A 10,049-nucleotide genomic window follows, 5' to 3' on the forward strand; every position below is an offset into this window, starting at 1 on the left:
AATGTGTCTCATGTTCAAGCAATTCATCCCAATTGAAACACTTTGAAACAGATGAGCAGATAATTGACAATTAGAATTTATAAAGAGTCACCCAATTCAAATCCATGTATAGACTGTTTAAGAACTTCAAATAAAAACTTATACATATCTTTAAATTGGTTTGTTCCAGTCTGTTGACTTTCTGAACTTCTCACTAGAGAGTAAGTATATTGTGTATTGATAAGTCTGTAAGGGGAAATTAGAATCTTACAATTCAAACCAATTTATAGTTATGTGAAATTTGAACTGTTTTGAATTGAATTTAAGTGTTTTTTAACACAATTTAATGGTGTTTTACGATTTGTTTCAATTTTATTTGAAATTAGATTGTAAGAGGTAATTGAGACAGTTATTATTTAGTTGTATGGGATCACTGTTGATCCATGTAAATTTTAAAAATATATTGTTGATCATGGTTCTTGGTTTTTTTTTTATTTACTCAATAAGAGGCTTTTTCAGACCTATTTAAAGGTTGCTGCAGCTAATTTATCAGTATAAGTAGCTCATCTTCACGATCAGGGGTGTTCAACCTGGTGGTAATTACCCCTATGGGATAATTTTGAGATTTAAGAGGCGTAATGAGGTGCTTTTTAGTCTAGCATAAAATTTTTCAACATTATAATTTAAGTCCTTTTATTCAGTCATTCTCCGATATGAAAAATATTGCAGGGAAAACTTATTAGAAAATCACGAGATAGGAAGGATTTATAGGGTGAAGGGCTATTATAATATATTTATAGGAGTAAGGGGGGTAATGCAATCGATCAAGGATCCTGAAAGAGGTAATAGAAAGAAAAAGGTTGAAAACCCCTGTTCTAGATTATACATCTTCAGCTGAAGAGGAAAAGGAATTTAAAAGTCATGATCTCAAACTGCAGCTGATAGTCATCGTTGGCCTCTGGAAGCCTCTACTATTATTATGGGCAGAGAGCACATATTCTCTGTGGACACCTGGCTTTCCGTCATGGTACAGGATGGCTTGTGTCGGCTTGTGGGCTTTTGTAAATTGCAGTTTTGACAAGAAAAAAATGTGCCCAAAACAGGACAAGGTAATGTTGTAAAATGCTGGTTTACTTTCATTTTATATTTTGTCCAGGCCACCCCTACCAACATTATCAGTATCATGGATGGTCACATCTTCACTATTTTAATCTATTAGGAATTTGGTCTTATACCTTGACTGCAATGACAAATAATCTGTAAACACTAAGCCATAATGTTTACAGTCTTTAGGGCTAAAAGGCTCTGATTGACTGTATTAGCTAGCGTACAATCCATTCAAATCGCTGCATTATGTGAAACAAGAAAGGTGACTATTGCAGTCCAGGTATAACATGAAGTTCATAATAGCTTGATATGGTGAAGATGAGATGGTCAAGGCTATAAAGAACTGCGTATGTCATAATGCCAGTTTTCAATCTTTAAAATGGATTGAATAGAGACATTTTTATCAACAAAGTCATTCTAAGGCTAACATCACTCTTTTGAAGCTGATTTGCCAATTTCCTAAAAATAATGAGCAAATTTTGGTTTTCTGACAAATTTCAAAAGACAGTTAACCTTTAACCATTACATCCTTATTTCATCCAGACATAATAAAAATAGCTTTCTTATCAACAAAACATTAATAGGTTTAAATTTTATCCATTCAATTTGGCTGTTACAACCCTATAAAGACAATATAATAATGTAGTCATTAATGAATGAAAATTTATAATGTCGATATTACATTTTGTCTGGAGTGATGATGCAAGAAACATGATCTCTTCTCACACTATTCAAACCATTATGTAATATCATTGTCTGCATTTAGAGGGATTCTGAAGAGGTTTTCTGAACTTCTTATCAGTGAAACTGATTGAAAATTGGAATGGTGCAAATTGATTCTAACAGTGTTCCTTTAATACAAATAAAGTGCAGACAACCTCTTTATAATCCCTATATCTATTCAGATTTGGAGAAAAACAAAACATCATATACCTTGAACTTAAAGTACTATAACTTGAAATGTATGACGTTCCTGTTGTGTGATGTGTCTTGATAATGGCACTTTACCGGCCACCAGAGTCGAAAGCGTTAATTCTGAATAGAATAAAGCATCATTTGTCTTAGTTTCAAGCTATGAAGTATGACAGGGTAAACCACCTTGCCCCTTTCTCCCCATCATCAAGTTCCCCCTTCATTTACTAATGTTTTAAGAGGTGACTTGTATACACAAAAAAATACAGTTTTATCTTGAAATTTCTAGACTATCGCAATTTAATGCGCTCATTATACCTCAACCATTATTAAAGACAGACATTTTAATATGAGAACATTGATGAATGCATTCAGTTCAAACTCATTCTCTCACAAATCCCATATAAAGTCCCGACCATTTTTAACTAACTGGCACCTATAGGAGACAATTAAAAAAAATGAATACAACTCCATGGAAAATTACCATCAGCAGGCTTATTGAAAAGAAATTTTACTTTTAAGAAAAGAGATGTCTGCTCCTGGCTCTTAAAGGGACAGATTCGCCATTTGTTTAAACAATAATACCTCAGAAACAGGAAGTATTTAGCTAAGCTAATTAATAATAGTGTTCACAGGTCACAGTCAAAATTAAAGCCTTGAAATACATTTGTGATCAGAATTGTCAGCATTTGAAAGTTAAAATGATGACTCCTCTTTTTTTGCGCTTGATATAGAAAAGATATATGAAGAAACAGGAAGTGAAATATTTTCATACATTTCTGGTACTTCTAAAGACCATTTGCATATATTCAAACCAAATCACCCCCCCAAAATCGTGAACCATAGCCTTTAAAACCTTGCTGATGCTTCAAGCTACATCAAGGTATTTACTACATTGACATTTTCCACTGGTTGCAAGAAACATTAGGTGGGATGTCTTATTTTTAGATTTCATCATAGCAAAGTCAAACCATTTAGTCAATGCCTGATGGTTATATTGTATAGTTCAATATGAAGGTGGGTAGACAGTTTAACCAAAACAACATCCTCATGCAGAGGTTACAAACTTTGAGCGGGTGTACAGAAACCATCATACCTAATTTGGCTAATGAAGACGGGCAATGCCATACAGTGTGCAATGAGGGAAATTTTGCCAGGACAGCGGCATTAGCTTGCTCTTTTTTAAGGGATCTTCAACGTGCAAAGCCTGCACAAATCTCCGTGTAATGTCCCATCCGAACAACTCAATACTTTTTTCATGTCAGCCCCTCCAACCTGCATCACTAGGGTCAAATCTTGGACCTACAGATTTGGGAGCAAGCTACTAACTCACTGAGCCACCACACAACATTTCCAAGTGGTATGAAAAGATAGCTTGCCAGGCAAGGTAACCTATGCTCACTTGGGGATTATTTTAATTAGAACATTTGGCAAAATGGCAACCACCACTAGCAAAAATAGTCAACCTTTTTGCATAGGTTTCTATCAGAACTAAAATTCACTTGCAATTCACAGAACTAGACCAAAAACTCATTATTAGATATCTTCAATTTTTTTTATATTCGGTAGAGTTCATGCTTGGGTGATAATTAATAAATTAAATAAGTTTTGTCCAAATCAAGAATTGTACCATATATTTTAAGAGATAAAAGTATTGGAACAGTTTCAAAGAACAAGACAAAAACTCGTATTAAATATTTTCACATTTTTAGACTTTCGATAGAGTTTATCCTTAGGGTGATAAAAAAAAATTTCATCAACCTTGTCTAAAATTTCCAAGAATTGTTCCTTTAAGAGTGTTTAAGGGCAATTGTGGATCGGACAAACTGGCAAACAGAGCAACGTGTGGTGCCAATATATATTCCACATTTTATGAGAGCGCTTAAAAATTGTTGTATGATCACAATCTAAGGTGACATTGTGTTCTTAAAGTAACCAGACAAATCATCTAAAACTAAAAAATAAAAGTAAAAATTATGAAACATTCTATTCATGAGTCACAGCATGCGAAGTTAAATTTATCCGGATATAATTATATGGTGTAAGCGGTTTAAGATACTTAAATATAACATAACATAAATGGATATTACGTAGGACACAGCTGGTTTGGTATACCCACAATAATAATCTTTTTTTAATTGCTATAAAATACACACAGGATACCCAGACCACAAATATCCAGCCCACATCTCTACAGGAGCACGTCGTGGTTAGAACAAAAATATATCATATATTTTCTGATTATCATGACCTACAAATTAGGTCCACATGATCCAACATTTTTTGTTATTGATTCATTTATTAATCCAACCTAATAAGACTTAACCACAAACACCCAAACCACAAATATCCAGCCCACATCTCCACTGGAACATGACATGGTCAGAACAAAAAAATATAGGATTTATCATTATTTTTCCCAATAATCCTGATTTGGAAATGAGGTTTAATCTGAGAGTTAAAAAATCTGCCTACTCCACGTACAACATTTTTTGGTTGTTGATGCATTTATTAATCCAACCAAAGTCAATGAGTTCAAGGATACAAATAGATATGAAAAATATTATAAAAAAGGTATTTCTGATCTAAAGAAACATGACAAAGAACCACATTGTTTAGCATAAATAGAGGTCAAGAATTCACTCTTGCTTAATTGCCCCTTGAACGAATCTGGTCAGGCCATACACACAAGGTCAAGGATGTCCTAAAGGAAAATTCATGTTCCTTTGTTCTAATTTCAAGAACACAATCATTAAATCATCTTTCAATGCTCAGTTCTCTAATTATTCATCATTATAGCTAATGAAGTCAATTCCAAGCGCCTGTAGCATCGTTCAAAATGAAAGATAAATGAAATGATAACATAATACATATAGCTGACAACAATTAAATTTGCAAAAAAACTAACAGAAAACATCATCTGAAATGCGATGCTGAAATGTCAAGGTATCCTATTCACAATAAATCTGAAATAAGTCTGAAAATGAAAGTAAAAGTACTAAATATTTATCTACATGTACTATTAATGTAAAAAGCAACAATTGGTTGCCTAACAAGATACGCCCACTTTCTTGATACATTTTCAGTATATCAAGGGCAGTCACCTATCTGTGTCAAATCATATCAAAAATCCAAGATATTGTTGATTTAAACAAACACACATTATTTAATAAAATTCTGACATAAACTGTCACCTCTATTGCTAACAAATTTTGATGCCTTTTTACTAAATCATGGGCAATAACTCTAATTCCATTGATCGAAATATTGTCAAATTTAATCTTGAGATCTCATCATTATAAATGATCTTACCAAATTTCATTTAAATCTAACAGTTGAGCATTCAAATTCGAACTTGACCAAGGTCTCATCATTATAAATATTCACACCATTGAAATTGGATGAAAATTGTCTCTACTGTATTCACAACCAAATTTTGAAGCGTTTTTCATAAGTCAATGGCAATAACTAAAAAAACCTTCATCGAAAGATAGCCAACTTCAAACTCAAGATCTCATGAATATAAATCATCACACCAAATTTCATTCAAATCTGATAAAAACTGTTGTCTCTATTGCGTTCACAAGCCAATTGTGGACCGACGGACTGACAGGGATGTATTAATGTGGGCGTATTAAAAGAAATACAGATATCAAAAAGAAAAGCTAGTTGCAGTTGAAAAATTTTTGATTAAGAGCTTTTAAAGCTTCTTTCTTTAAATAACCTTACATTACACTATAATAATTCTTTGAAAATAACTGGAAACATCATCGTTATATACTGATCTATCACTTGGTAATGAGTTGTGACTTTCATTAGCCTGTAATTTATCAGAGGAACAGTTATTATTTCTCCATTCTTTAAATATAGGTTGTTAGCCAAGGTAATATATGCTTAATGGCAGCTGGTGAGGAGTATCATAATATTTCTTTCATAGCAAAGGCAATAGGATTTAGGGTAATCAAAACCCAATCAGAGCCCTCGACAGAAAGACTGTAAACATTATGGCTATTATTAACAGATATTCGAGGCCTCTAATTGGTTGTATTCACTAGCATACAATCCAATCAATTCACTGCATTTACCAATCTCAGTCATACAAGAAAGGTGGCTATTAATGTCAAGGTATAAAACAAAGTTCATAATACCTTAACCATTGTGAAGATGTACTGTAATTAATTTCATTAATGCAGAATACATGGCACTGATTAGCCATGTAAATCTGTCTCTAACCAGTTCCTCAGAATACATAATATACAAACATGATATGGTCACATTGAAATTCCTCAACAAGTGAAGATAAATTTCATATGATGAAGTAAATCAAGGGCAACAACTTATCTGTTTATCATGACAAAAAGGTGAATATGAATTTTAGGTAACTGACCATGTTAAAAATTTTGTTTGATTATCATTCACACCCAAATCTTCTCAATCATTCTGCCATGCTTCATCAAAATCCGTTCAAACATGTAGCCTATTTTACAGTTCCATCAGTTCTTCTTCATGCTACATTAAGTCTGATGCAACAAAAATGTAGCCTTTACCTGTACCACATTCACAATCATTTGTGACAGATATTTACATGAGTAGGTGGAAAAGCAATACATCAAATCTGCAGTTATGTGGGTACAAATAAAAATTAAGAAATAAATAACTTGATTTGGAAAAATCTTAAACAAAAATAAGTGGTTGTTGTTAATTTATATAATAACCTCTGAATTATGGGCTGAAAAGTTCATTGGATGATTCAGAAAGAGTTATGGTGTCACTATGAAATTTGGTATATATTAAATTCAACATTTCCTGATACTAACAGATTTGTTTCATTTCAGATCAACTGATGCTGATTGAGTGATTTAAGAAAGTAGAACAGAGACATTTTGTCACTATGGATAAATTTGGAACACCAGGCTGGTCATGTCGAAAGAAAACGTGGCACTTTTTGAAGCAGATCTATTCAGCTTTCTTGAAGGTTTCCTCAGCAGTCAGCCCCCTCCCCCAGCCACCCACCCACCCCCCTAAAGAAGGCAAGGCAGGTGTCTCTGGTTCTACTTTTCAATGTCTTGAATCGCTCAAACAGTTGATCTGAAAAGAAACAATGCCTTTAGTATCAGGAATTGTTGAATTTAATGTATACCAAGTTTCATTGCTGTGACATACTAGCCTTTTAATCAATATCTTCTGATCAGAGAATCATCCCTAATCTTCATAATTCCAACTATTGTAAACAAAATCTGACAGTTGAGCATTCAATTTCAGATATAGTACATCAATCCACATTTTAGACTGCACATGTTATTGACAGTCATTGTTTTTGTGCAGTCATTTCTTGCTATTATATTTGATGACATCAATTCAAAATACATTAACCTTTTAGATATCAAATACCTTCAGATTGCAATGCTGAACATTTCAAACATTAAAATCGTATCAAAACTTATAATTCAACCAAACATATCTAAATAAAAAGTAAAATTTAATCAACTTTGCTTTCAATAAAAGCATTTCAGCATCACAAATATTGTCTTGAACATACCAGACTTGTCATATCATACTTTACATTTGTGCAATCATATGACCCATTTTTGATTAAAGATGATCAAATATTTGATTTCGAAATGTGTGGCACAAAACAAGTTTTACTTTACAGTCATCATAATTTTAAGAAACATGATTGGAAATAGTTATTCATATGAATATTTACAGAAACATACCTAGTCACAAGTTTTTCAGAAATTTCAGAGTACGATAGGGATAATTTTGTTTTTCCTATTTAATTTACAATTGTCTCACCTGTACAGGGTCTCTAGCCAGGAGCCAAGAGGGACCCCTTAGAACGGAGCTGAGACTCCACAACCCCCCAAATTACTTCAAGTATACTGTACACTTAATTACATTTAAATGTAGCGACCTATTAAGAAAATCAGACTCTTTTTCAACTAAGCCTTCTAACTACATCACTTAAAGAGGCATGCCCACTTTGTCTCTAATTCAAGAAATGTGTCGAATTCTCTTTGTCTCTTATTAAGACTTCAGTAATTATTTCATCATGTTTCATCATAAATTGTTTGAGTACAAAGATTTGAATCTTTGACATTTTGGCTATCGCTTTTGCCTTATTCAGGTTTGTTTTATTCTTAAGGCTCATATTAATTCTCCAAACTACACTTACATTACATATTTTGAAAAGCATCATGATATATGAAAATTCAGACTTCACATTTTTATAACCTGGGTGTCCTGTCCCTTTAAGTGAGATTCAGACTCTGAAAGCTAGAAATATGAATCTATATGTATTCTAAATATTGTTGACAGGAAATGTTTCTTCATATTTCCTAATGGAATATTGGTCATTTCCATTCTAATGTCTAGCTTGCATATAAAAATATTTATATAAAAGTTATTATAATGTTTCAAGATCCTCTGTATCTCACAATTAGAAAGCGACACCATCACATTATGTCTTTAAAGGGATTAATTGGTCTAAGTCCAATTTTGTCTTATGAGTCTATCACCTACCGGTCTCTAACTTAATCTGGGGGTGTAGCTTTAGCGAGACCGATTGGGACACTCTGTAGGATAGGTTCCTACTCTTGACATAATGAAGGTAAATAGATAATCCTATAATATTGCATGGTGATAAGTCTGCAAAGGGTAAAGAATTTTTTTTTATCACAGATGTTGCTGGGACCCTTGCAAAAAACATAAACTCTTGCTGCCCCTTCAGAGATAAAAATCTGTACATGCAACAATTCCAGCAAAAAAAAATCTCGTCCAAAACATAACCAAATTTGGTGCAATAATTGTAAAGTAGTGGACTCTTCAAACAAAGAGTATCATCAAGTGTTTCAAAAAGAGTAAGCTTGTTCTGGTTTGAGCTCAAGACCACCCACTACTAATATTTGAACAAAAGAAGCATGACCAAACTAGAATAGAATTAGGTTTGGTATTGTCTTTATGAAAAGCCATTATATTCTCTTGTCAAGATATCATCAGCTATTTACTCAACATAATATAACCTTTAATGTACTTGTCATAACAGTTTAACAAAAACTTTGAAGAAAAATATAAGTTATTCAAGAAAACCAAAAATAGTTGATTGACCTTTCTTTCATAAAAGCCTATATAAAGGATAGTAGCTTTGTTTAGACTTTCCTAAGATAGATGAAGGTTCAATAAGATTTAAAAACATAGTCTGATAATATAAAGCTATCTTTTTTTTTTAAGAATTTTAATGACATTGGTTTTTTTTTCTAACTTAAAGAAACTAAAAGTAAAGTGTCTGTAATTTGTCTAAAAATAGGCTGTAAAAAAAAATCAATTCAAGATCAGTCTGGTCAAACTACAAAATACCTGTTATTTCCTGGAAAACAATTTGTTATTGTCACTATATTTTTGTAATGATAAAAAAAAGCATTGCATCATATCAACATTGGTTCTTCTTAGCTCCTTTTGGAATTCCAAAGTTATACGAACAGTAAATAGTAAATTAGGTTTAGTACTGGGAATATTTATCGAAAAATCAAGCCTTGTTAGACTGAACATGACTCATTTCAAAGTGCAGTCAGACTTAACAAGGTTCATTTTATAGAGCAGTCAGGCTGAACATGACTCATTTCAAAGTGCAGTCAGACTGAACATGACTCATTTTAAAGAGCAGTCAGACTGAACATGACTCATTTTAAAGAGCAGTTAGACTGAACATGACTCATTTTAAAGAGCAGTCAGACTGAACATGACTCATTTTATAGAGCAGTCAGGCTGAACATGACTCATTTCAAAGTGCAGTCAGACTGAACATGACTCATTTCAAAGTGCAGTCAGACTGAACATGACTCATTTTAAAGAGCAGTCAGACTGAACATGACTCATTTTAAAGTGCAGTCAGACTGAACATGACTCATTTTAAAGAGCAGTCAGACTGAACATGACTCATTTTAAAGTGCAGTCAGACTGAACATGACTCATTTTAAAGTGCAGTCAGACTGAACATGACTCATTTTAAAGAGCAGTCAGACTGAACATGACTCATTTTAAAGTGCAGTCAG

Source organism: Lottia gigantea, assembly GCF_000327385.1.
Source record: "Lottia gigantea unplaced genomic scaffold LOTGIsca_47, whole genome shotgun sequence".
In the NCBI taxonomy this organism is placed as follows: Eukaryota; Metazoa; Mollusca; class Gastropoda; family Lottiidae; genus Lottia; species Lottia gigantea.